Below are 25,988 nucleotides of genomic sequence, written 5' to 3'. Positions count from 1 at the left end.
ATTTTGAATAACAGATTATTGAGTTTTTTCTTTTAAGGTCATTGTTCTCCAAGAACACTGTACCAGCCTCAGGATTATGAAGATATTCTCTTACCAGATCATTCTAGAAACTATACACTTTTAGCTTTTGTATCAGATTCATGACCCATCTTGAAATTATTTTTAAATGATGAGTGATACATAGACTGAGTTGTTTTGATTTGTTTTGTTTTGTTTTTCTCACTGTGAATACCAGTGTTCCAGCTTCATTTCTTGAAAATAATTTATTTTCTCCCATTGAATGGCATTGGCTTTTTTGTCAAAAATCGCTTGACTATATGTATTAGTCCATTCTCACATTGCTATAAGGAACTACCTGAGACTGGGTCGTTTATAAAGAAAAGAGGTTTAATTGATTCAATTTCAACAGGCTGTACAGGAGGCATGGCTGGGGAGGCCTTAGGAAACTTACAATCATGGCAGAAGGCAAAGGGGAAGCAAGCACGTCATCACTGGCCAGCAGGAGATAGACAGAGCAAAGGGGAAGTGCTACACATTTTCAAACAACCAGATCTCATGAGTACTCACTATCACAAGAAGAGCAAAGGGGAAATCCAGTCACATGATCCAATCACCTCCCACCAGGTCCCTCCCCAAACATTGGGGATTAGAATTAAACATGAGATTTGGGTGGAGACACAGAGCCAAACCATATCACTATATGTAAGTATTGATCTACTTCTGGGCACTCTATTCTGTTCCATTGATCATAATAGATCTAGCATTAGGTCAATATCAAACTATCTTGAATACTGTAACTTCACAATATATTTTGAAATCAGGTAGTGTATATTCTTTGTCTTGTCTTTTCTCTTCAAGATTATTTTGACTATTTCTGGTCCTCTGCATTAACAAAGAATTTCAGAATCTGCTTGTCAAGGAGAAACAGCCTCTTGGAATTTTGAGATTACACTGAAAATCTGGAGACACATTTGGGGAAAATTGACATTTTAACATAATTAATCTTGAATATGGTATATTTCTTCACTTACGAAGATCTTTAATTTTATCTAGCAAGATTTTTAAATTTTCTGTGAGTTTTTGCACATCTTATTTTATTTCTAATTTTTAATGTCTTTAATTTTTTTTCAATATGATTAGCAAATTATGTGCTTCTGTTACATAGAAAGGCACTTGATGTTTGTATGTGGACCCTGTATTTGGTGGTCTTGCTAAATTAATGTGTTGGTTGTAGGGTTATTTTGTGTAGATCCCATAGAATTTCTATGTACACATTCATATTGCCATTTTTCTGATTGTGTGGTTGATTTGCCTTATGCTAGCCATGACCTTCAGCACAACATTGAATAGAAGCAGTAGGAACAGCCTTCCTTGCCGTGTTCCCAATATCATGGGGAAAACAATCAGTACTTCAACATTAAATATTTTAGCTGTACATTTCATCAGATTAAGGAAGCTCCCTACTATTTCTACTTTGCTGAGAGGTTTTTAAAAATAACTATTGAATTTTATCTTTTTCTGCATTTTTATTTTATCTTTTTCTGTGGCATACTACTTTGATTTTTGAATAATGAAATAATATTGCATTCATTTGTAAAATAAATCCCACTTTGTCGTGATGTACTATCCAATTATACATTTTTAAATTCAATTCCTAATATTTTGTCAAGATTTCTGCACCTATGTTTATGAAAGATATTAGAGTATGACATCAAGGTTATGTTAGCTTTATAAAGTTTAGTAGCATTTCCAACTCCTTTTTCTGAACAAGTTTATGTAAAGCTAGAAATATTTGTTTTTTAATGTAAGACAAAATTTTCCAGATAAGCAACCTAGCTCTGGAATTACGGGTATATATATATATATAATATGTATATATATAATATATATATGTATATATTATATACTTATATGTATATTATATACAATGTGTATATATGTATAATTATATACATATATGTATATAATATACACGTATGTATATTATATACATATATGTATATATATTATATTATATATGTATATATTATATGTACACGTATATATAATATATACATATATTATATATACATATATTATATAATATATACATATATAATATATACGCGTATATATTATATATACATATATATGCATATATACACGTATAGTAATACATACGTATAATACGCGTATAATACGCGTATTATATATATATATACACACATATATATATATATATTTTTTTTTTTGAGATGGAGTCTCTGCACTCCAGCCTCTGTTGCCGGGCTGGAGTGCAGTGGCACAATGTCGGCTCACTGAAACCTCCACCTCCTGGGTTCAAGTAATTCTCCTGCCTCAGCCTCCTGAGTAACTGGGACTACAGGCACCCACCACCACACTAATTTTTGTATTTTTAGTGGACACAGGGTTTCACCATGTTGGCCACGGCCAGGATGGTCTCAATCTCTTGACCTTGTGATCCACCTGCCTTAGCCTCCCAAAGCGCTGGGATTACAGGTGTAAGACACCGTGCCCAGCCAATTATGGGTATATTTTAAATTACAAATTAAATTTCTTTAACAGTTATAAATTAAGTTTTTAAATTTGGGAGCATAAAGTTACTCACAGTATTTTCTTACTAATTTTTGATGCCTACAGCACTACAGAGTGATTCCAACATTTCTTTTATTGGTAATTTGTATTTTTATTTTCTTTTCAAATTGTTATCTGTATAGCTAGGGCAACTCTTCTCAACCGGGGTTCCATGAAAGAATTAAGCCTGAATACCCTAAGGTATCTACCATGTAAAATGAAAAAAAAAATCCTATTGATCTAAACTAGTAGTATTAGATATGTAACTTTCTTGGAATATAAAGCAAATACAGAATCCAATCATATTTGTTAAGTCTCAGTTATCTTTCAAAATCCCAGCTGTGAAAAGTCACTTCTCAATTTTATTGATCTTTTCAGATAATTGATTTTTTGGTTCACTGACTTTTTTTAATGTTTGCTCATTTTCTGTTTCATTGATTTTCATTATTTATTATTTCTTCTCTTCAATTTACTTTGGGTATAATTTACTATTTTTTTCTTCTTCTTTTCCACTATTTTTTTTATTAAGATGCAGCCTCACTATATTCCCCAGGCTGAACTCAAACTCCTGGGCTCAAGTGGTCTGCCTCCCGAGAAACTGGGATTACAGGTGCACAAAACCATACCTGGCTTACTCTTCTTTTTCTCTCTTCCTAAAGCGCAAACCTAGATGGTTAATTTAATATGGTTCTTCTTTTTGTAATATAATAATTTAATATTTTAGATTTCCATCTGAACAATGTTGCATCTGTATCTCACAAACTTTGATACTTTATGTTTTTATTATCATTTAGTAATGTATTTTGTGATAATCCCTGTCATTTTTTTATTTGATATATAGATTACTTAAAATTGTGTTGCTTAATTCCAAAATATTTGAGAATTGAGCCAGGCACATTGGCACGTGCCTGGAGCCCCAGCTACTCTGGAGGCTGAGGCAGGAGGATGGCTTGAGACCAGGAGTTCAAGAGAATTGTGCAGATATTTTGACATTAGTTTCTAATCTAGTTATTTTATGGACAGAGAATACATACTGAGATATTTTGATAATTTTAAATTTACAACACTTTTTAATGGCCCATCATATATACATAGTCTTTTTTTCAGATTTATTAAGGTATAATACAAATAAAATTGTTTATATTTAAGGTGTACAATTTGATGTGTTCATATACGTGAACATTGTGAAATGATTACTACAAACAAGATAATTAATAAATCTATCACTACACATAATTATCATTTTTTTCTTTGTGCACATGTGTGTGGTGAGAACACTTAAGATCTACCTTCTTAGCAAATTTCAAATATGCAATACCATAAATAATGTTAACTATGGACACAATGCTTTATATTAGATATCCAAAACTCATTCATCTTGCATAACCGAAGCTTTATACCTTTTAGCCCATATCTCCCCATTTCCCTCTCCCCGCAGCTTCTGGAAACCACCATTCTACTCTCTGCTTCTACAAGTTTGACTATTTTGATTCCACGTATAAATGCTAACATGTAGCTTTTTTCTTTCTGTGTCTGATTTATCTTAGTTAGCATAATGTCTTCCGTGTTGATTTATGTTGTTGCAAGTAGCAGGGTTTCTTTTTTTTCCTAATATGTGTATCTCACATATATGTATATACATCTTATTTTTTATCCATGCATTCATAAGGGACACAGGTTTTTCCATATCTTGGGTATAATGAATAATGCTTCATGCTACAATGAACACAGGAGTGCAGATATCTCTTTGAGATAGTTATTTTATTTCCTTTGGATATATACCCAGAAGCGAAATTGCTGGATCCTGTGGTAGTTTTTATTTTTATTACTTTTAGGAACCTCCATACTGTTTTCCATAGTGGTTGTACAAATTTCTATTTCCACCAACAGTATGCAAGAATTTCCTTTTCTCTATATCCTCACCAAGACTTACTTTTTATCTTTTGATAATAACACCCTAACAGGTGTGAGGTGATACCTCATTGTAGTTTTGATTTACATTTCCCTGTTGATTAGTGATGTGGTTTGGCTGTGTCCCCACCCAAATCTCAATTTAAATTGTATTTCCCAGAATTCCGACATGTTGTGGGAGGGACCAAGGGGGAGGTAACTGAATCATAGGAGCAGGTCTTCCCCATGCTGTCCTCGTGACAGTGAATAAGTCTCAGGAGATCTGATGGGTTTATCAGGGGTTTCCACTTTTGCTTCTTCCTCATTTCACCTCCCGCCATGATTCTGAGGCCTCCCCAGCCATGTGGAACTGTAAGTCCAATTAAGCCTCTTTTTCTTCCCAGTCTCTGGAATGTCTTTATCAGCAGTGTGAAAACAGGCTAATACAGTAAATTGGTACTGAGAGTGGGGCGTTGCTGAAAAGATACCTGAAAATGTGGAAGCGACTTTGGAACTGGGTAACAGGCAGAGGTTGGAATAGTCTGGAGGGCTCAGGAGAAGACAGAAAAATGTGGGAAAGTTTGAAACATCCTAGAGATGACTTGTTGAATGGCTTTGCCCAAAATGCCGATAGTGAAATGGACAATAAAGTCCAGGCTGAAGTGGTCTCAGATGGAGATGAGGAACTTGTTGGGAACTGGAGCAAAGTGACTCGTTATGTTTTAGTAAAGTGACTGGTGGCATTTTTCCCCTACCCTAGAGATTTGTGGAACTTTGAACTTGAGAGAGATGATTTAGGGTATCTAGCAGAAGAAACTTCTAAGCAGCAAAGCATACAAGAGGTGACTTGAGTGCTGTTAAAGGCATTCAATTTTATAAGGGAAGCAGAGCATAAAAGTTTGGAAAATTTGCAGCCTGACTATGTGATAGAAAACAAAATCCATTATCTGGGAAGAAACTAAAGCCAGCTGAAGAAATTTGCATAAGTAGCAAGGAGCTTAATGTTAATCCCCAAGACCATAGACATGTTAGAGGTCTTCAAGGCAGCCCCTTCCATCACAGACCTGGAGGCCCAGGAAGAAAAAGTGGTTCTGTGGGCCAGGTCCAGGGTCCCCATGCTGTGTGCAGCTCAGCAACTTGGTGCCCTGTGTCCCAGCTGCTCCAGCTGTGGCCAAAAGGGAGAAACACACAGCCTGGGCTGTGGCTTCAGAGAGTGGAAGCCCCAAGCCTTGGCAGCTTCCACGTGGTGTTGAGCCTGCGGGTGCACAGAAGTCAGGAAGTGAGGTTTAGGAACCTCTGCCTAGATTTCCGAAGATGTATGGAAACACCTGGATGCCCTGGGAGAAGTTTGTTGCAGGGGCAGGGCCTTCATGTAGAACCTCTGCTAGGGCAGTGCAGAAGGGAAATGTGGGGTCAGAGCCCCCACACAGAGTCTCTACTGGGGCACTACCTAGTGGAACTGTGAGAAGAAGGCCACCATCCTCCAGACTCCAGGATGGTAGATCCAATGACAGCTTGCCCCTTATGCCTGGAAAAGCTGCAGACACTCAACACCAGCCATGAAAGCAGCCAGGAGGGAGGTTGTACCCTGAAAAGACACAGGGGCAGAGCTGCCCAAGACCTCAGAAACCCACGTCTTGCATCAATGTGACCTAGATGTGAGACCTAGAGTCAAAGGAGATCATTTTGGAGCTTTAAAATTTGATGACCCCGCTGGATTTTGGACTTAGATGGGCCCTGTAACCCCTTTGTTTTGGCCAATTTCTCCCATATGGAAAGGCTGTATTTACCCAATACCTGTACCCCCATTGTATCTAGGAAGTAACTAGCTTGCTTTTGATTTTACAGGCTCATAGGCAGAAGGGACTTGACTTGTCTCAGATGAGACTTGGACTGTGGACTTTTGGATTAATGCTGAAATGAGTTAAGACTTTGAGGGACCATTGGAAAGAGATGATTGGTTTTGAAATGTGAGGACATGAGATTTGGAGGGTCCAGGGGCAGAGTGATATGGGTTGGCTGTGTCCTCACCCAAATCTCAACTTAAATTGTATCTCCCAGAATCCCCCCACGTTGTGGGAAGGACCCAGTGGGAGATAATTGAATCATGGGGGTCAGTCTTTCCCATGCTATTCTCATGACAGTGAATAAGTCTCACAAGATCTGATGGGTTTATCAGGGGTTTCCGCTTTTGCTTCTCCCTCATTTTCTCTTGCTGCCACCCTGTAAGAAGTGTTTTTCACCTCCCACCATGATTCTGAGGCCTCCCCAGCCATGTGGAACTATAAGGCCCATTGAACCTCTTTTTCTTCCAAGTCTCTGGTATGTCTTTATCAGCAGTGTGAAAACAGACTAACACAATTAGTGATGCTGAGCACCTTTTCTTATAGTTGGTGGTCATAATATGTCTTCTTTGGAGAAATGGCTTTTCAGGTCCTTTGCCCACTTTTAAATCAGGTTATTTGGGTTTGGGATTTTTTTTTTAATCTGATATATGGTTTGCAAATATTAAGATTTTCTCTCATTCTTTAGGTTGCCTTTTCACTCTGTTGATTGTTTCCATTGCTGTGCAGAAACCATTTAGTTTGATGCAATCTCATTTATCTATTTTGTTACCTGTGCTTTTGTCGTCATATCCAAAAAAATTTGTTGCCCAGGCCAATGTCAAGACACGTTTTCCTATGTTTTCTTCAAGGAGTTTTACCATTTCCAGCCTTATGTTTAAGTCGTTAATCCATTTTGAGTTGGTTTTTGTTATGAATAATGGTCCTAGGCAAAAAAGTAAGAATTAAATGTGGTGTTTCCTTATCTCAAGCATCACAGCCCTGTGCTATCTATTGTCTAAAATCTGAAAATAGTTTTTTCATACATGTTATCCAGTTATACAGTTCTTCACACCAAAATGTAAGGCCCAATAATCATATCTCTGTTATGGCTGGAACCACTTCTACACTTAAAATATACTTTATTTTATTCATTTCATTCTCATAACTTCATGAAATAAGTATTATTAAGCCATTCTAAGGCTAAAATGACCAACCTTAAGTAACCACCTCCTGTTATCCTTTAAGCCCATCAAGCGTAGAAATAAAACTTATTAACTTTGTTGTTCATTGCATTTGACTCCGTTCTTGGCACACAATAGATGCTCAGTAAATAAACTTTGACAGATACTATTTTCTCCTATTTTCTCCATTATACATATAAAAAAATCCTAAATCTCAGACAAGACAAATTGTGGAAGTGGGGAAGAAACTAATATTGATTAAGTGCTGGGATTTGAAAACTATGGAACATAGGCCAAAATTGGCCCACTTTTTGTTTTTCTTTTTTTGTTTGTTTGTTTGTTTGTTTTTGAGACGGAGTCTCGCTCTGTCCCCCAGGCTGGAGTGCAGTGCGGTGGCACGATCTCGGCTCACTGCAAGCTCCGCCTCCCGGGTTCACACCATTTTCTTGCCTCAGCCTCCCGAGTAGCTGGGACTAAAGGCGCCTGCCACCACACCCAGCTAGTTTTTTTGTATTTTTTAGTAGACATGGGGTTTCACCGTGTTAGCCAGGATGGTCTAGATCTCCTGACCTTCTTATCCACCTGCCTTGGCCTCCCAAAGTGCTGGGATTACAGGCATGAGCCACCGCACCCAGCCAAAATTGGCTCACTTTTTAAAAAATAAAGTTTTATTAGAAGATAGCCATGCTGTTGCGTTTACATATCATCTCTGTCTGCTTTCATGCTGTGATAGCCAACCTGGTCAGTTAGGTCTGCAAAGCTTAAAATATTTAATATCCAGTCCTTGACAGAAAAAGTTTGCCAACCCCTGGCTATTATACTTATAATGCCAAGCAATGTGCTTGGCACCATTACATACTTTTCACCTCATTAAGTTTCCCAGCTACTCTAAGAAATAAAAAATAATACCGTTATCCAGATGTGGACTTTGGGATTCAGAGAGGTATTTACAGCAGGTTCTATGGCTTATCGATGGCAAAGCACAAATTTAAATTCTGATTTGTCAGACTCTGATGCCTATGCACTTTTTATTTCTAACAGTCAGATAACTTAGAAAAGAAATGGAAGATGATAAGTGGAATGGCCCATTTTAGTGATCTGCACATCATCACACATGAACAAGTTGATCTAAAGCTAAAGCTACTGAAGAACTAGCTTTATAACCTATAATAAAAATAGTTTAAACTATTATTACTTATAAGGAATTTTTATATGTCAACCTTTGAGCTAATAATTGTATGTGTATGGTGTGTTTTATGTACATGAGCATACATATATAACATATATATGCTATATATAACATATATGTATATATGTATATAAATGTGCCTGTATATAATTTAATTTATTTCTCATAGATATTCTATGAAGATATTGTTATAGGTACAGAAATAAATGCTTAACAGGATTGTATTACAAGACAGTAACTGGTAAATCAAGGATTCAGCTGATTTTCCTAACTCACTAATTCTATCTGTATCTTCTTTCCATTCTTTTCAACTCATTAACATAGGTTCCCATGAACTCAAACATTACTCGATGGCATAAGAAAGGATAATATATTCAGGAGCTCTATGGTCTCACAAAATGCCAAAAGCTCACTTTCCAACCACTCTTCCGGGCCTCCTTGGCAAGCTTTCCACCATCACTCCCAGCACTGTCAAGTTGTGATGCTTTTCTTTCTTCTCTTTTTTAAGTGCTTTAAGCTCTGAGCCATCATTATTTAACTTTAAATTATCTTCTGATTTCCTACGTGGGCTGAGAATGAGAGTAGTCTAGGGAAAAAAATGGTAGTGACAATAAAAGAGAAGGGAAGCATTTGTGAAAATCCTTTTCTTCTTTTCAAGAAGAGCTGTAATAGTGTTTTGTATCAACATGACTCCTTCCTTCAGCTGTAACAAAGTTAGAGAAAGTGTTGGTACTATAAATTGAGAGTTCAGGAGGTGATTCTACCCAGTCTTTTCAACAAGATTGGTATTATAGGTTTCCCACATAGAAACCAGTGCAGAAATATTTCTAAAGCAATTTTGTCTTTGCCAGGAGCCCTTCCCTACCTCCTTATGCCTCTCCTCTTTCCCAAAATGTTCCTAGGTTATTCGATCTCCTGGTGTCTTCCATGCATGATCCCCTCCCAAACCTCAGCAACTTCCCATGGTGTCCAAAATCAAACTGCTCAAAGGGCAGAGTTAGGGATGTAACTCACCATTTGCCCAACTAGATCTTTAAATAACTACCTCAAAAGAGAGCTCTTTGATAATACACAGGCCAATAGGTATTATGTAGACACAAATAATGCCAAATCTCTAGAACAACTAAGAGTCTGATGAAACATAACATGCCATATCTATAGATTTTTTTTGGAGGATTTTTATTCATGTGAAGATACAGAGATACAGGTCACTGTTGTCCCTCATGGATGCTCTGTAGGTTGTCTTACTTTTAGAAATGTTCCAAAGGCGAGATATGGCAATGGAGTAAATGTGTAAAACCTAAATGCAAATGTGACATCTTCTATAGCCAGTCAGAAAATTTCCAGTGTATTAGCAACCATGCACTCATTTCTCCAATAATAGACATTGCACTAACATTCTATCCCAAAGGGAGCAGGAGTGGGCCTGACAGCCTAGGGGAGACCAAAGAGTTGAAAAATCACAGCAAAGGAAAGTGAACCACTAAGTGGGACAACAAATCCCATAGGGCCTATGAAGCTGGCCACCATTTCAACTATATCTCACCAAAAGTTTTTAATTGAGTCCATTGAGGATTTTCTTTTTTCCTTGTGGGGATACATCCTTGATTTTATAACAGCATTTAACAAGGAAAATTGGATTCATTTTAGGATGAACAGCTGGAGCGCATCAGTTCCATAAAGCAAAAGCTGACAGTATTTCCATTTTAGTCACCATGTAGAAGCTTCTATGATGCTCAGTTGGATTATGTTTACCCTGAACCAGCTCACTTTCTTCCAGCATGTCCATGTACATCAATATCATCTTCCCTGGCACCCAAACCTTAACTATGCCTCCTTTTCTCATTCATTTCCCAAAATTTAGCCCAAGGATAGATGCCAGCCTTACAGATAGCATCAGTAGCTAATCAGAGTTACCTAGAAATGTAGCAATAGTCCAGAGAGGATGACAACAGCACAAGCTAAGAGTCACTTGACTTTCACCATTTCCCTGCTCCCTGCCTCAAAGGCCTGTGAAAAACAGATGGGGGAAATAGAGTAAATTAGAAGACCATGCTCTTTGCTACAAGTCACTGGCTATATTTGATAGGTCTGAGAGGGAGAGGAAAACGAAAGGAGATTAGAATTTTAGACTTACATGGGCTGGGCTCCATGACAACTAAAAAGGTCCAAAAAGAACTGGAATCTTCTTAAAATGTTAACAGAGGACAAAAATGGAGTAATTCTGCAGAACATGTTTAAGACAGTAACTGAAAAACAATAAGGTATTTTTCAGACTTGTCCTGTACTAAATTCAAACTGATAAACAGATTGCACTGTTTTTGTAACTTAATTTATGTAGCCAAAACACAAGCTTAGACTAGTGCAGAAAACACATTCTTTAGGATCACATAAGTCTGGTTTCAAATCTCCATCACTTAGTACCTGGGTGAACTGGATTAACTCACATCTCTTGAGTCTGTTTTTACATCTACAAAATGAGAACATCATCCATCTACTGCACAATCATCATGAGAATTACTTGAGATAATGTGTAGAAAGTGAGTAGCACAATACTGGACACATAATAAGCATTCAACAAATCTTTGTATTATCACTTTTGATTGCCTATAATGCGTTTCTCTCATTTTGGCCAATCCAAATGCTATGTGATTCTTCTGCAGATTTGCCTTTTTATGAATTCATACTTAACTATCATATTCAAGAGTTTTACTCAAGTATCTGCAAGTGATTGTCAGGAAAAAGAAAGGGTGGACATTCTAGCTACAACTCCCACAGGGCAATTTTATATAAAAATAAAAAGCAGATTTTGGTTCAGTATCTGAAATTGCCTTCCAACAATTTAAGCTAATCGATAATAAATTAGAAAGAGTGAACTCCTCATCTCCCTAGATAGGGATGCTGCTGAATGGTGCAACATACAGCAAATATAAGCTTTGGTATCTGATAGATTGAGGTTCAAATCCCAGTCGTGTCACTTATTAGCAACAAAACCTTGGCCAAGTTGCAAAACCTCTGAGTCTGTTCCCTTAATGTGAAAATTGGTTTTAATAATACCTATCTGATCAGAGTGGTTCTGAAGATTATATAAGAGCCTCCCCTGTTCCCTTTGCCCTCCAAAAAGCTGCCTTGGCCTCTCTGGGAACCAGGGTAACCAAGAAAACGACAAAGACCTGTTGGGCTCATAAAGCCTTGGGAAAAGGTAATGGCACGACAATGCCTGCCAGTATCACAGAAGCTGGCAAGACTGCAGCCTAAGCCCAGCTCAGAGTAGGTATTATGACACAGTCATTTACAAGATAAAAACTCCTTCTCACACATGCACACTTTCATAACATCCTCTCCACAGCAGCCCTTACTACCATCATATTCCACATCCAATGACTAAAAAGCAGGAGCATTTTTTGGAAGGCATGAGAAGAAAGTATGTAAATGGGACTTTGCTTACATTCCAGAAGTGCTCATCTTTTATTTTTTCTGAGCTTCAAGCATCTTTTTATACAACATAATCCTTTAGATATTGAAAAAGTATCCAGGTAGGTTCAGATGCTGTGTTATCAATTACTTGGAACAACAGTCTTCTTTGCAATTATCATTATTGACATGTCAAAGTGACTACCAATGGTGCCAAAATCCTACATATTAAGGAGGAAAGAAAATGAACCAATATGATAGACTGAGTACACAGATTTACCTCCCAATATCCCAAATCCCTTGAAGTTACAGAAAAAAAAATGCTTTGTAAACATGATTCCTTCATTCATCTGACAAATATCTAAGGCTCTCCTACTATGCTGTAGGTGCTACGGTGGTGAACAAAATATGTGGTGAACATGAGGTCGCTGCTAAAGTGGTGAATAAAATACATGGTGAACATGAGGTCACTGATCTCATGGAACTTACATTAAAGTCAAGCCGGGGGAGAAGAGAAAAAAATACAATAAGCAAGCAAACAAATAGGTCAGTGAGATAATTGTGGATAGTGATATATTCAACAAAATAATTAAACCAGAATACTATGATTGTGAGTGACTGGTAGAAGAGGGTTAGGGGACTATTTCATATGTAGCAGCCAGGGAAATCCTTTTAGAGGAGATAATGTGTGAGCAAAGACCTGAATGATCCAAAGATCCAGATCTGCAAAAATCTCTGGGGTAGAATATTCCCAGTAGAGCACATAGCGAGTGCAAAGGCCTAGAGTAGATGTGAGCTTGGCCCACATGAAGAACAGTAACCCATCCTTAAAAGCAAAGTGATATCCATGGACCAGGAATTTTGAAGAATGTCTAGGATAGAAAAAACAGAGGGAGTTGGATTGCCAGGGAGGCAAATGCAAATTTTCCTAAGACAAATCTGAACTAAGGTAATTCCCAAGTGGTACTGTCTGTAGTGGGATGCTAGACAAAGGTCACAGGAGAAACAAAGGGCCCGTGTGGAAAGATTATCAGCCAAGGAAGTACAGAGTTTCCTAGTATAGCTCAATTCACATCTTTCTAGTGCCTCACCTTTTAAGTCCCCTTGAAGAAATGGCATATTTTATACATTAAGGCCCTTTCCATCTCTCCCTCTCAAAAAAAAGGGAGTACTATCATGAGATCATTCCAGACAAACTCTAACATTCCCTTCCAGATCTAAATATGTAATTACCTAAATTTAGATATTTTATTTGCTGTTATTTTATAATATTACCTAACACTTGGAAATTGTATGGTAATATTATAAAATAACAGCAAATAAAATATCTAAATTTAGGTAAGTTGTTTTTCTCTCACAAAGAAAGAAACAACTGAATTTCATGTAGAAATAATTGACTAGCTTTACTTTAAAACACACACAAAAAAATATTTTGTAAATATTTATGAACCCACCAAATATTCTAAGGGAGAAAATTCAAATTTAGAGATTTTGATTCTACATATTATTATTTTCAAACAGTTCTACTGACCTGGTTAGACACTGGGTTGCAGAAAGCAGATCAGTTCTGGGCCTGGTCATGCCACCAAACAGCTTTGTGACTGGGGTCAATCCACGACATGTCTGTACCTCAAATTCCGCAGCAGAAAATAGCAAAAATAACACGTCCTACTTACCTCAAAAGTTGACTTTTGGAGTCCTATAAAGTTAAATATTGGGAAGTGATTTTTTTTTTTTTTTTTTACAAATAATGTGTTATTGAGCTGATTATATAGCCCTCTCAGCCACTCATTCATTAAAATGTTTAAAATTCTTACTATACGCAAAATCCTGAATTAGATATTACAGGGTTTAAGGAAAATAGTAAACAGAGCCCCTAAACTACTTATAATATAGAGAAATAAGTAGTCACCTTTTCTGAGTACTGAAACATGGATGCATGGAAATCATCTCTGCATTTCTACCTGAGAATGAAGGCTGTTATTCAATGTGTTTAAGGTATTTTGATTTTGTAAAATTCTGATTTTAGAATACGCCCCCCTTGGGGAGAATCTTCTAAGCGAGAAGTTATAAAGAGCCCGTGGGACATGGTCTGATCTGGTAGAGAGAGCCTGAGGAAGACTTGCTCATTCCGAGATTTCATGTTGATCAGTTACCTTGGTCTGAAAATAGCAAAGTGCTAGTAATACCTTTCAGAGAGAGAAGTTACATGTCCACCGAGGAGGGAAAACATGGGAAAAGGAAGATGCCAGGTTTCTCTATGAGCTCTGTAATGGGGACAGCTAATATAAATTGTGGATTGGTAGGGAAGTAAGAAAAAGGAAAACACATGCAGGTTAGAGTGTTTTCAAAGAAAAATCTCCACAAGTCACAGTGACTGAATACCATGTGTAATGAAAGACAGGGACTGTCAATGCTGATGGAGTTTCAAGCCTGCCTAATTGGGGAAATGCTGGTGTTATTGATGAAGGAAAGGTACAGCATGCTGAGCCCAGTGTAGATGGAAGGAAAAGGATGAGCTCAGCTTGGCAAGTGATCATATGAGGGGAGAAAATAGAACAGCCAAGTGGGGATCTTCAGCAGGAATTAAAGACAGCACAGCTGGAAATTAGGTGAGAGAACATGGCTGATGGTATAGATTTGGGCATTATTTTTATAGATGTTATCCAAGAAGCAGACAGACATTTGTAGCAAGAGAAAGAGGCCAGAAACCAGGCTGAACTTTCAGAAATGCTCAGAGTTCAGAGTTAGGGGACAGAAAGAAGAAATGCCAGGATTTGAGGCAAAGATCAAGCAAGGAAGTAAAATGAATAACCTTGGAAATAGGTAGAGGGGTTTCAAGACAGATAATCAGTGTATTCTTGAGCTTCTTATTCAATAAATGTGTCCGTAAAGGAAAAGAAATAAGATGGTATCTCAAGAGGGTACCAAGATCATGCTAAGATTTTCTTTCAAGGTGAAGGAAAAACATACAGATTGGAAGTCTACACAGGGAAAGAGTTTGAAGCTACCAGAGAGAAGGAATAAATAAAGCAACATCATTCTCAGATAGGATTTAGCTTTAGAGAAAAATAAAGATACAGATTCCTTTGAGCCGAAGGGAAGGGCAACAGGGGTAAACATTAAAAACAGAATAGAGAATAATTTATCACTGAGTAAGGATATGGACTTCAGAAGAATTAAGAGACTCTGAAATGGCTATTAGTAGACATGTGTTAAAGCATGAGGAAAAAACTTGCAGCTAAGTACTTCAGTGCTGAACTGGGGAGCAATCGCAAAATAAATATTTGCTGAGTTCCTTCTATGTGCTAGGCACATGTATTTGAAGCCGAATACATCTTTTACTAGCAACACTCTGTGACCAGGGCTCAGGGGTGCAGAGAGTCAAGGAGAGGATTACTTAGTATGGAAGTGGGGACAGCACTGAAGGAAGTGCTGGCCAGGAGTCCAGAGTCCAGAGTCACTCACAAAATGCTATTCAAGATTCTAATAATTTTTCTAGTTTTGTTTTGACAAAACTTACCACTTTTGGCATCCCTCATTTACATCTAGATCTTAGATATCATTGAACCCAATGTTTCTTAAAGGGGGCTTCTGTGAGATTCAGCAATGAGACCGAACAGCTCCACATTTATTGATTTTATATATTTTGGTCTTTTTAACATGTCTATGCTGGCAAGATTTCTTTTGGTTAGAATAGAATACCAAATGATATGTTTTGGATATGTCCCCACCCAAATTTCATCTTGAATTGTAACTCCCACAATTCCCGTGTGTTGTGGGAGGAACCTGGTGGGAGGTGATTGAATTATGGGAGCAGGTCTTTCCTGTGCTGTTCTCCTGATAGTAAATGAGTCTCACAAGATCTGATGGTTTTAAAAACAGGAGTTTCCCAGCACAAGCTCTCTTTTTGCCTGCTGCCATCCATGTAAGAGATGACTTGCTCCTCCTTGCCTTCTGCCATGATTGTGAGGCTTCCCCAGCCAAGTGGAACTGTAAGTCCATTAAACCTCTTTCTTTTGTAAATTGCCCAGTCTTGGGTATGTCTTTATCAGCAGCATGAAAACGGACTACATACCAACCTAAACTAACTTAAGTTAAAGCGGAAGTAAATGGATCAAATTACTAACAGCAGGAAGAGGAAGGTACAGCAGGGCTCTTGGGATAAAGGAAGCCAGGAATACCACTAAGATTCTCTCCATCTTTCCACACTGTATCTAGCCATGTATAAGCTTTACTTCCTTCTATTGCAGAAGGACTTCTTCCTCATAATAAAGAACATGGCCTCAGTCAGTTCCAAAGTCTCTTATAATCACTCTCTCTGATCCAAGGTCAAAAATCTTGGAGGAACAGCTTGATTGTGATTACTCTTGAAATTATAGGCATGAGCACAAGGACTATGGCCAGCCTGGATTGTTTAGTGTCCAGCCCTGGCTAATCAATAATGCTTGTGAGAAAGAAACTGTGGATATTTTAGAAATTGTCAGCTATTGCTACAAAGAGAATAAAATGCCAAAGAATCCAACTGAACTTACAAGGGATGTGAAGGACCGCTTCAAAGAGAACTACAAACCACTGCTCAATGAAATAAAAGAAGACACAAACAAATGGAAGAACATTCCATGCTCATGGATAGGAAGAATCAATATCATGAAAATGGCCATACTGCCCAAGGTAATTTATAGAATCAATGCCATCCCCATCAAGCTACCAATGACTTTCTTCACAGAATTGGAAAAAAGTACTTTAAAGTTCATATGGAACCAAAAAAGAGCCTGCATAGCCAAGACAATCCTAAGCAAAAAGAACAAAGCTGGAGGCATCACGCTACCTGACTTCAAACTATACTACAAGGCCACAGTAACCAAAACAGCATGGTACTGGTACAAAAACAGATATATAGACCAATGGAACAGAACAGAGGCCTCAGAAATAACACCACACATCTACAACCATCTGATCTTTGGCAAACCTAACAAAAACAAGAAATGGGGAAAGGATTCCCTATTTAATAAATGGTGCTGGGAAAACTGGCTAGCCATATGTAGAAAGCTGAAACTGGATCCCTTCGTTACACCTTACACAAAAATTAATTCAAGATGGATTAAAGACTTAAATATTAGACCTAAAATTACAAAAATCCTGGAAGAAAATCTAGACGATACCATTCAGGACAGACGCATGGGCAAAGACTTCATGACTAAATCACCAAAAGTAACGGCAACAAAAGCCAAAATTGACAAATGGGATCTAATTAAACTAAAGAGTTTCTGCACAGCAAAAGAAACTATCATCAGAGTGAACGGGCAACCTACAGAATGGGAGAATATTTTTGCAATCTATCCATCTGACAAAGGGCTAATATCCAGAATCTACAAAGAACTTAAACAAATTTACAAGAAAAAAACAAACAACCCCATCAAAAAGTGGGCAAAGTATATGAACAGACACTTCTCAAAAGAAGACATTTATGCGCCAACAGACACATGAAAAAAATGCTCATCATCACTGGTCATCAGAGAAATGCAAATCAAAACCACAATGAGATACCATCTCACACCAGTTAGAATGGCGATCATTAAAAAGTTGGGAAACAACAGATGCTGGAGAGGATGTGGAGAAATAGGAACGCTTTTACACTGTTGGTGGGAGTGTAAATTAGTTCAACCATTGTGAAAGACAGTGTGGCAATTCCTCGAGGATCTAGAACTAGAAATACCATTTGACCCAGCGATCCCATTACTGCGTATATACCCAAAGGATTATAGATCTTATCTTGCTATTATAAAGACATATGCACACGTATATTTATTGTGTCAGTATTCACAATAGCAGACTTGGAGCCAACCCAAATGTCCATCAATGATGGACCGGATAAAGAAAATGTGGCACATATACACCATGGAATACTATGCAGCCATAAAAAAGGATGAGTTCATGTCCTTTGCAGGGACATGGATGAAGCTGGAAACCATCATTCTCAGGAAACTATCACAAGGACAGAAAACCAAACACCGCATGTTCTCACTCATAGGTGAGAACTGAACAATGAGAATACTTGGACACAGGAAGGGGAACATCCGGGCCTGTCGGGGAGTGGGGGGCTGGGGGAGGGATAGCATTAGGAGAAATACCTAATATAAATGACTAGTTGATGGGTGCAGCAAACCAACATAGTGCATTTATACCTATGTAACAAACCTGCATGTTGTGCACATGTACCCTAGAACTTAAAGTATAATAATAATAATAATAAAAAGAAATTGTCAGCTAAAGTGAGGAAAGAGGAATAGTTCCCAGAAAGAGGGAAAAGAATTTGTATTATTAGCATGAATAAATAAATGTTAATAGATATGTCTGTGATCTTTTTGGCAATTTTATTAAGGCTCACTAGATATGGCTTTCTTTGTATTTATCCAGAATATTCATAAGTTGTTGAATGGATAAATAAATTATATTTATGTATGCAGTGGAATACTATTCAGCAATGAAAATGAATGAACTACAGTTACACACAGCATGGATGAATCTCACAAACATAATGTTAAGTAAAAGAAGACTTAATAGCAAAATAACATGTATTACAGTTTTCTATTTATTAGAAAGTTAGTCTGTGATGTTAGAGGTCAGAAGAGCTCCATACACAGCTAGGATAGAGGGCACCAGGAGGCTAGTATTGTTCTATTCCTAGATCCAGGTGGTGTCACATGGATATGTTTACCTTGCAGTAGTTAATTAAACCATATGCTTATAATTTGTGTGCTTATACAGTACATTATACTTAAATAAAAACTTTTTCTACAAAAATGCTTGTTAGCAATGTTGGGGGGTGGGAAAGAAATCCGCTCAATTTAGCTTGAATAAAGATTGCCACTATTAAGAATCACTGATGTAATTCTGTCCCCATTCTTCTGCCCACAGTTCAACATTTTTCCTACTCCTCAGCCTTATACTTGATTGACTTTCTGCTGTAGAGAGTCAGACTGGGAAAAAAAGACAAAGACATACGAAATGCCTTTTCAGAGATAATCAGTAACAGATTCTGAAATAAAGGCTGTCTTTGACTTCCAAACCAAAATCTAGAACATTCCACCAATCTACCATAATATACACAATTCTACTAGTTCTGTTACCAAAAATTGCATTCATTTATTCACTCTGCATTTATTATAGGACAGCCAGTCAGGGAGTTCTCATTCTACCGGCCTGCAGCCCAGGGAGTGTTGGAATGCAAATATGAATAGAGTGCTGTATAACTCATGCAGGAAGCCATTTTATACTTGGTGGATAAGGGTTGTCTTCAAGGAGGTATTTATATGCATATGAAATATACACATACAAATGAGAAACATATGTTCAGTAGTTAGGTGGGTGAACTGGTGCAATACTGCCCAGATTAAAACTTTGGCCACATCACTTACCTGTTAGGCAGTATGATCTGCTTGACCTTAGCACAGCCTTTTTGTGCTTCCGTTTCCTCACTTGTAAACTGGGGACAAATTATGGAAGTTAATACATGTAAATGGTTAGGAAGGTGCTATACACATACAAGAGTACTAAGGGTGATAGAGGGCTCAGTGGGAGAAGGCTGGCCTTAGTGGGGAGGGGTATTTTATGATGGACATTGTTTATAACTGCCAACATATGGTAGTCAGAAAAAGTAGACTCCTTTGGAATGTAACCCCTTATTGCCTTCATCTGAAGGAAATATTCCCACCTCCCCACCCTCCACCCCCTGTACTGCCAGGTACACAGAATGTACCATATAAGTGCTTGCTAGTATCAATGTTATTATTTAGGTATGGAAGGCCACGTAGGAATTCCCAGAAGAACTGGGAGAAGGGAGGTGGAAAGGACCTGCCTGACAGTGGAATCAACACATGCAAAGACAATTTTATAAAAATACTATGTTCATTCAAACTATCAGTTAATATCCAAGCCAGGAAGGGAACTGGGCTTTCCTGAGAACGGTAGTGCCATCATTGGGAAGAAAAACGAATCATTATGAGAATTTCCTTTGATAGTCATCACTGAAGTCCACTCACAATTTCACGTGAGATTCTTCTGCTTGCAATTAAACATTTTTCCCATTCCTCAGCATTACACTTGTTTGTCTTTCTGCTCTAGAGAGTCAAGGATGGCTTGAAGATATCCATCCTTGAGAGCACAATTCTGCCAATGAGCTATTTCTGTGCAGTGCTTCTTACTCCACCAATGTGAGCACCTACTTTAATAAAAAGAATAATCAACTGCTTTGTGGTTTAAAGGATTCTTAATGCCAACACTTCAGAGTTCTTCTCTATAAGTGCAATTAAGTAAAGGGAGGGACAAAGCCCAGTTAAATAATTCATAAAAGCATAACTACAGGAAAAAATGTTTAACTTATAGTTTTTCCATTAACCAGTGACTTGGCTCCACCAAGTTAGAGGATTCCTTTACATCAAGGACCCAGCATACCAGAGGTCCCCAACCCTCAGGCTATGGGCTGTTATCAGGTCTGTGGCCTATTAGGAACCAGGCCGCACAACAGGAGGTGAGTGGCGAGCAAGCATTACTGCCTGAGCTCTGCCTCCTGTCAGACTGGCAGCGGCATCAGATTCTCATAGGAGCCCAAACCCTATTGTGAACTATGCATGTGAGGAATCTAGGTTGCATGCTCCTTATGAGAATCTAATGCCTGATTATCTGAGGTGGAACAGTTTCATCCTGAAACAATCCCCCAGCCCCAGTCCTTGGAATAATGGTCTTCCACAAAACCAGTCCGTGGTACCAAAAAGGCTGGAGACAACTGATGCATACCATTGTATGAGTCCACATGAAAGGCAAGACTTGTCTTACTGGAGTCCCAGGAGGACTAAATGAAAGAATTATAAGAGAATGACAGACATTAGCACATCACGTAGATGACTTAGGCTCCCCCGTCCCCCACACACAAAACAAAGCAAAACAAAACAAAACCTCTATTTCAGCTAAAATTAAAAATAAGCAATATATTTAATCAATTTACACTAGCAAGTAAATATCACTTGTAAGTGTAATATGACTCCTCCTTAGGAGGAGCACCAAAGTAGAAAGCCAAACAAAACAGACTAAATACAATGAGATTATCTAGAGCCAAACTCCAGAAATATTCCCAGTGGAGACTGTGGAATAGACAAAATAAATTTTAATCCATGAATTGTCTTTATGAATCGACAAAGCTCAGAACATTATGTAAAAGAATTTGTGAAAAATAAAAAATATTTTTTAAAACAGTAAAGTCCCAGTATAAAGTACTCCAATAGACAGTATTTTGTAGCCTAGGCCGAATTTCCTATCCCAACATAATGCTTAGCAGTACAGCACCTGCAGCCCTCCACCTTGGTTTGCATCCTGGTCTTGCCACTCTCAAGTTATATAACCTTGGACATGTTAGTTAACCTCTAAGAGCTTAAATTACCTTGTTTATAAAATGAGGTTAATACTGCTACCTATCACATGGAGGTTTACTAAAATTAAATGAAGTTTTGGCAGAAAGCACTTGGAACAGTGCCTAAAACATAGTAAGAATTCTATTAATGTTAGCTACCTTTTTTTGTACTCATTAACTATTACTTCAGCACAGGTGCATGGCCAGTGTGCTTGGGGAGGCAAAACCTTAGTGAAATTTTAAAAACAAAATGTAATTTGTGCTGTCAGAACGCCCAAACAGGATCTCATGAATCCCTGTGATGCTCATGAGAACAAAACACCTTACGGTGCAGTCAGATCAGAAACATCAGGCTCTAAGAAACTCAGGAAATGGAAATCTCCCACGCACCCTTGAATGCCACATCCCCAGACTTACCTCATTACCTTCTTATCCCTCTCCCATCCCCTTTCCCATACCCTGGTCTTTCTCCTCCTACTTCTCTTATTGTCTATATCTTAGGAAATAGCATAGTCCCCATCCAGGGGCCCAGTTGAAATTCTAGCTAGTCAGACCCCTACAAGTCAACTGACATTTCATTCCTGCCTTAACTCCCCATCCCTAGAACCTCTAATACATACCTTGGAAATAGTTCATTTTCATCCACTCCTCTTCAGGCACACTGCTGCTGCCCTGGGCTCTGCCTACACTATTTCTCAGCTGAGCTGCTGCAATAGCCTCCTTATGCACCTCTCTGCTTCTATGCTTGCTCCAGGCCAATCATTCTCTATAAAACCCTTGGAGAAAAGTTTCAAACTTACAAAACCAATCATGGCACTTCCCCAATAAAAATTTTTGTTTCTTTTGAGCCACCTCCCTTCTCCTCTCTCTACTTTCAATTCCTTCCACACCACTGGCCCTATTTTATCCTCTGGCCACAAAAAAATCACTGCAGGTTCCCAAATCTCCCACATTCCCTCTTCGCTCTGTGCTCTGGGCACATGCCCTTTCCTCTTCCCAGTAAGAGGAATACGAGTTGAGAAAACAAAGACAGCTATGAAGAAATAAGAAGGAACAAAGAAAGTCTAGCATCACAGAACATAGTAAATAAAGAAAAGGTTGTTTTAAGAATTGGGGAAGGAAATAAATTGTGTCAGAGGCAGAAACAAAAATAAGACCTAAGGATTTGGTCACACCTATTACTGCTTTTGTTCTGTCGATTTCTCTATTCAGAAATCTCCAACTCACCCTACAAGTCCCAGTCCAAATGTTGCCGCCTCTCTGGAGCCTTCCCTGACTTCTGCAGGCTGCCAACCCAGATGTTCTACTTTCCCACATTTATAGCATTATACACACAGCTCCACAAAACAATGTTCTAACCATTTTTATACTGGCTTCCTTGCAGGAATATCCTCCAGCACTGAGTCTGGATATTGCAGACCATGACAATGATAATGACAGCAGTGCAATAATAATAATAGTTGTTTCTTTTGTTGATAATGGTGACTATTTGGTAGACTCTAGGCACTTTGCTAAGGCATTTATTAGATTGAATTGCATAGAATTGCTGTGTTTATTGGCCAAAAGGGTCATATATTATGACCAGGTCATACCTGGTAATTTCAGGTAGTTCAGCCTAAAACATGCACTGTTTTCATCTTCACCACAATTTGAAGAGGCAGATGTGTTATTATACCCATTCTATGAGTAACAAAATTGAGGTTCAGAGGTTTTAAGTAACTTTTCGCAATGTGATATAACAGAAAAGTGAAGAAGCCCAGACTCTAATCCAGGACTGCCTGACTCTCAGCACTCCTAACCAGTATTATATTCTGACTCCCAGAATTATTAGTTTAATTGGTTAACCAACTAAAGCAATAATATGGGGGTCTCCAAAGATAATGGTTGCCTAGCATAAAGAGGCAAGTTGGTGTTCACTGAGTCTGGGTAGGACAAATCCTGATGTTCATGTGTGAGTTAAAACAGGCTTCTCTGCAGCAAGCGAAGGCTGTTAAATATTGAAATGAGCTAATAAGGAAGGTTATAGACTCTCCTTCAAGAGAAGGATTTCTTCCCCCAATGGAGAATAGATTCTATCTGTCTGAGATGGCTTAAATATAATCCTTTGTGAAGGTCAATAAATTGGCTTGCCAAGTCCTTTCCAGGTCCCTGATGATACTCGGATACACTGGCTCAGTGTGGCTCAGTGCGTGGCCTGAAAATGGAGGGTGCTGAACCCTGAGCCAGAAATAATCTCTTCCTTTTTTAAACTCACTTTGCCCTCTGACTCGTCCTTCTTTGTGACATACGTGGTGAATTTGTACGTTGTTCTGATTTCTGCTGAAGAAAAATGCATCTAAAGCACAAAGCACGTGTGCTTCATTTTGACATCTCCCGGAGCGCCTAGCACAGTGCTTCATGCTACATTTTTAAAATGTGATCAAATGGTGCTTCTTTTTGTCTTCTGAAAGAATCCTATAGTATCAACTGAAAATAAGGCTGTGATTTTTGTCTAAAATTTATTGTCAAAATTAAACTCACAGCATAAGAACAAAGCTTTCTTAAGTGGGCTTTTGGTTTAAAGATGAACCAGTACTGTAGTCAAAAAGAAAGAGATCTGGCTAGATTACTAATAGATGATAGCACATCCCAATATCTAAGCAAGTGTCTAACAATTCCCAATTACAGTCACTACCATCTCAAAATAATTATAGTGGAAAAGTCTTTTTCATAACTGCCATTCCATAAGAAGCATAACTTTTTATAATTTTTAGTAAATAAGTACAAAAAATTACTCTAGATCCTTATTCTCAATAAAAATAACAATAACTACACTTGTACAGAACATTAAAGTAGGAAATAAAACAAAATTCTTTCAAATGGTTTGGCTCATTTGATCCATATAACAGTTCTTACCATTTATATCACCACTCCAGAGGATATTTACAGGAAACTTGGATCAGAGAGATGAAGAAAATTGCTATGAGTCACAAAGCTAGCAATAGCAGGGTCTAGACTAAAACCCAGGCATTTTCCTGATTTCAAATTTCATAATTTTTCCACTGCATCCACATGGCCAATCTTTTTTTTAAATGCACTTTTACCTCAGCAATATAGTTAATCAAGTTTCAGAGAAAGTGATCAATTTGCTGAAGGAGGCACATTTTATTACTTTTGGTAATTGAGCTTGAACATTAATTCCTCACATCTTATAAAAAAAATACCTGTAGTTAACAGTTATTGAGCATTTGCTTCTTGCCACTGAACTAAGTGCTTTACATGGAGTATCTAATTTATTCCTTAAAAGTCTGGAAGGCTGGTCTTCCCCTTTTCCAAGTGTGGAAACTGCAGCTGGCAGAGATTAAGTAACTTTTCCAAGTTCACATGGCTGGGAAAGTTAAGTGGGAGAGCAGTGGTCTGAACCCCTCTCAGCGGAACCCAGAATCCAGGCTCTTAACCACCATGTTCATCTGCTATGCTACTGGTTCTCAGGGCTTTGTCCTGGGCAGTCAGCATCAACATCACTGGGAACTTGTAAGAAATATAAATTATCTGGCCACACCCCAGACCTACTGAATCAAAAGCTCCAAGAGGGAGCTCCAGAAATCTATGTTTTAAGCCCTCTACGTGCTCCCGAGGCACACTAAAATTTGAGAAACACTGTCTAGGCTGAAATAAGAGTAGACAGTAGCCATTTACAAGGATTCATTATACATTCTTTGCTATCAGGGAATGCAAAAAGGAAGTGAGAAGTTAGGGACAACTAACAACGTTGTTGAAAATCTTCAGAGGATATTAAAGCCAAAAAGGGAAAAAATAACCTTAACTAGTGCATGCAGAAGCTGAAAACAGCAATGATGACCAATTAATCAGGCAATATGTTACACTGTAATCAAAGACCAGAAAACTCCGGAAGGACTAAATGACATGGAGTTTATTACTGCATGGTAAATGACCATTAATAAAACATGGCTGTTAAAAGAACTAAGGAGATGAATAACTGTAGAAAGAAATGTCAGCTGTAGAAGGAACAACTTATGGTCTTAATCACTTGGAGAAATTACAGGTATGGACACAGAATAAAAAGAAAAGAATGGAAATTCACTGTGCTATAAGAAAAACATGGCATGAACCTGATAGCTATTTTAATACAAAATCAAGGTAGTTACAGAGACACCACACACTGGTTAATGAAAGTTTGACCTGGCTAACATTTCAACTGCCAAAAACAATGAATTTACATAATTTTAATAGTACATTGTTTGGCAAACATTCCCATCTCTAGTATGGAAACAAGAAACTCTCTTGGAGTTGCTAAAATGTAAAGATTACTTGACTGGGAATTTATCTTGCACCCTTGGTTATTCCTTGGATTCATCTGGCTGAAGAGCTCCACTGACCTGTAATTTTTTTTACAGGACTAACTGCACATGAGTGCTTCTGAAGAGAAAACCAAGAGCAGCTTCCAAGGGCATATCCTTCCAATATCATTCATTATATCTCTTTAGAGGACTGCTTTTTCAAAG

General features: G+C 38.0%; 1 long non-coding RNA gene across 1 annotated transcript; it reads right to left on the bottom strand.

The window, feature by feature from the left end:
- Positions 1-9,165: 9,165 nt before the first annotated feature.
- On the bottom strand, positions 9,166-24,527 carry LOC107976623 (uncharacterized). Its single transcript, XR_008537005.2, has 9 exons — positions 22,104-24,527; positions 20,874-20,928; positions 20,120-20,301; positions 19,496-19,563; positions 13,606-13,773; positions 12,109-12,295; positions 10,798-10,909; positions 10,578-10,670; positions 9,166-9,246 (listed from the first exon to the last, which is right to left on the bottom strand). It is a non-coding gene; the product is annotated as an uncharacterized LOC107976623 (long non-coding RNA).
- Between the last annotated feature and the right edge of the window lie 1,461 nt (positions 24,528-25,988).

Source organism: Pan troglodytes, chromosome 11 (genome assembly GCF_028858775.2).
Source record: "Pan troglodytes isolate AG18354 chromosome 11, NHGRI_mPanTro3-v2.0_pri, whole genome shotgun sequence".
In the NCBI taxonomy this organism is placed as follows: domain Eukaryota; kingdom Metazoa; phylum Chordata; class Mammalia; order Primates; family Hominidae; genus Pan; species Pan troglodytes.
The sequence above is the reverse complement of the archived record's forward strand: the minus strand, read 5'-3'. Positions and strand labels throughout refer to the sequence as shown.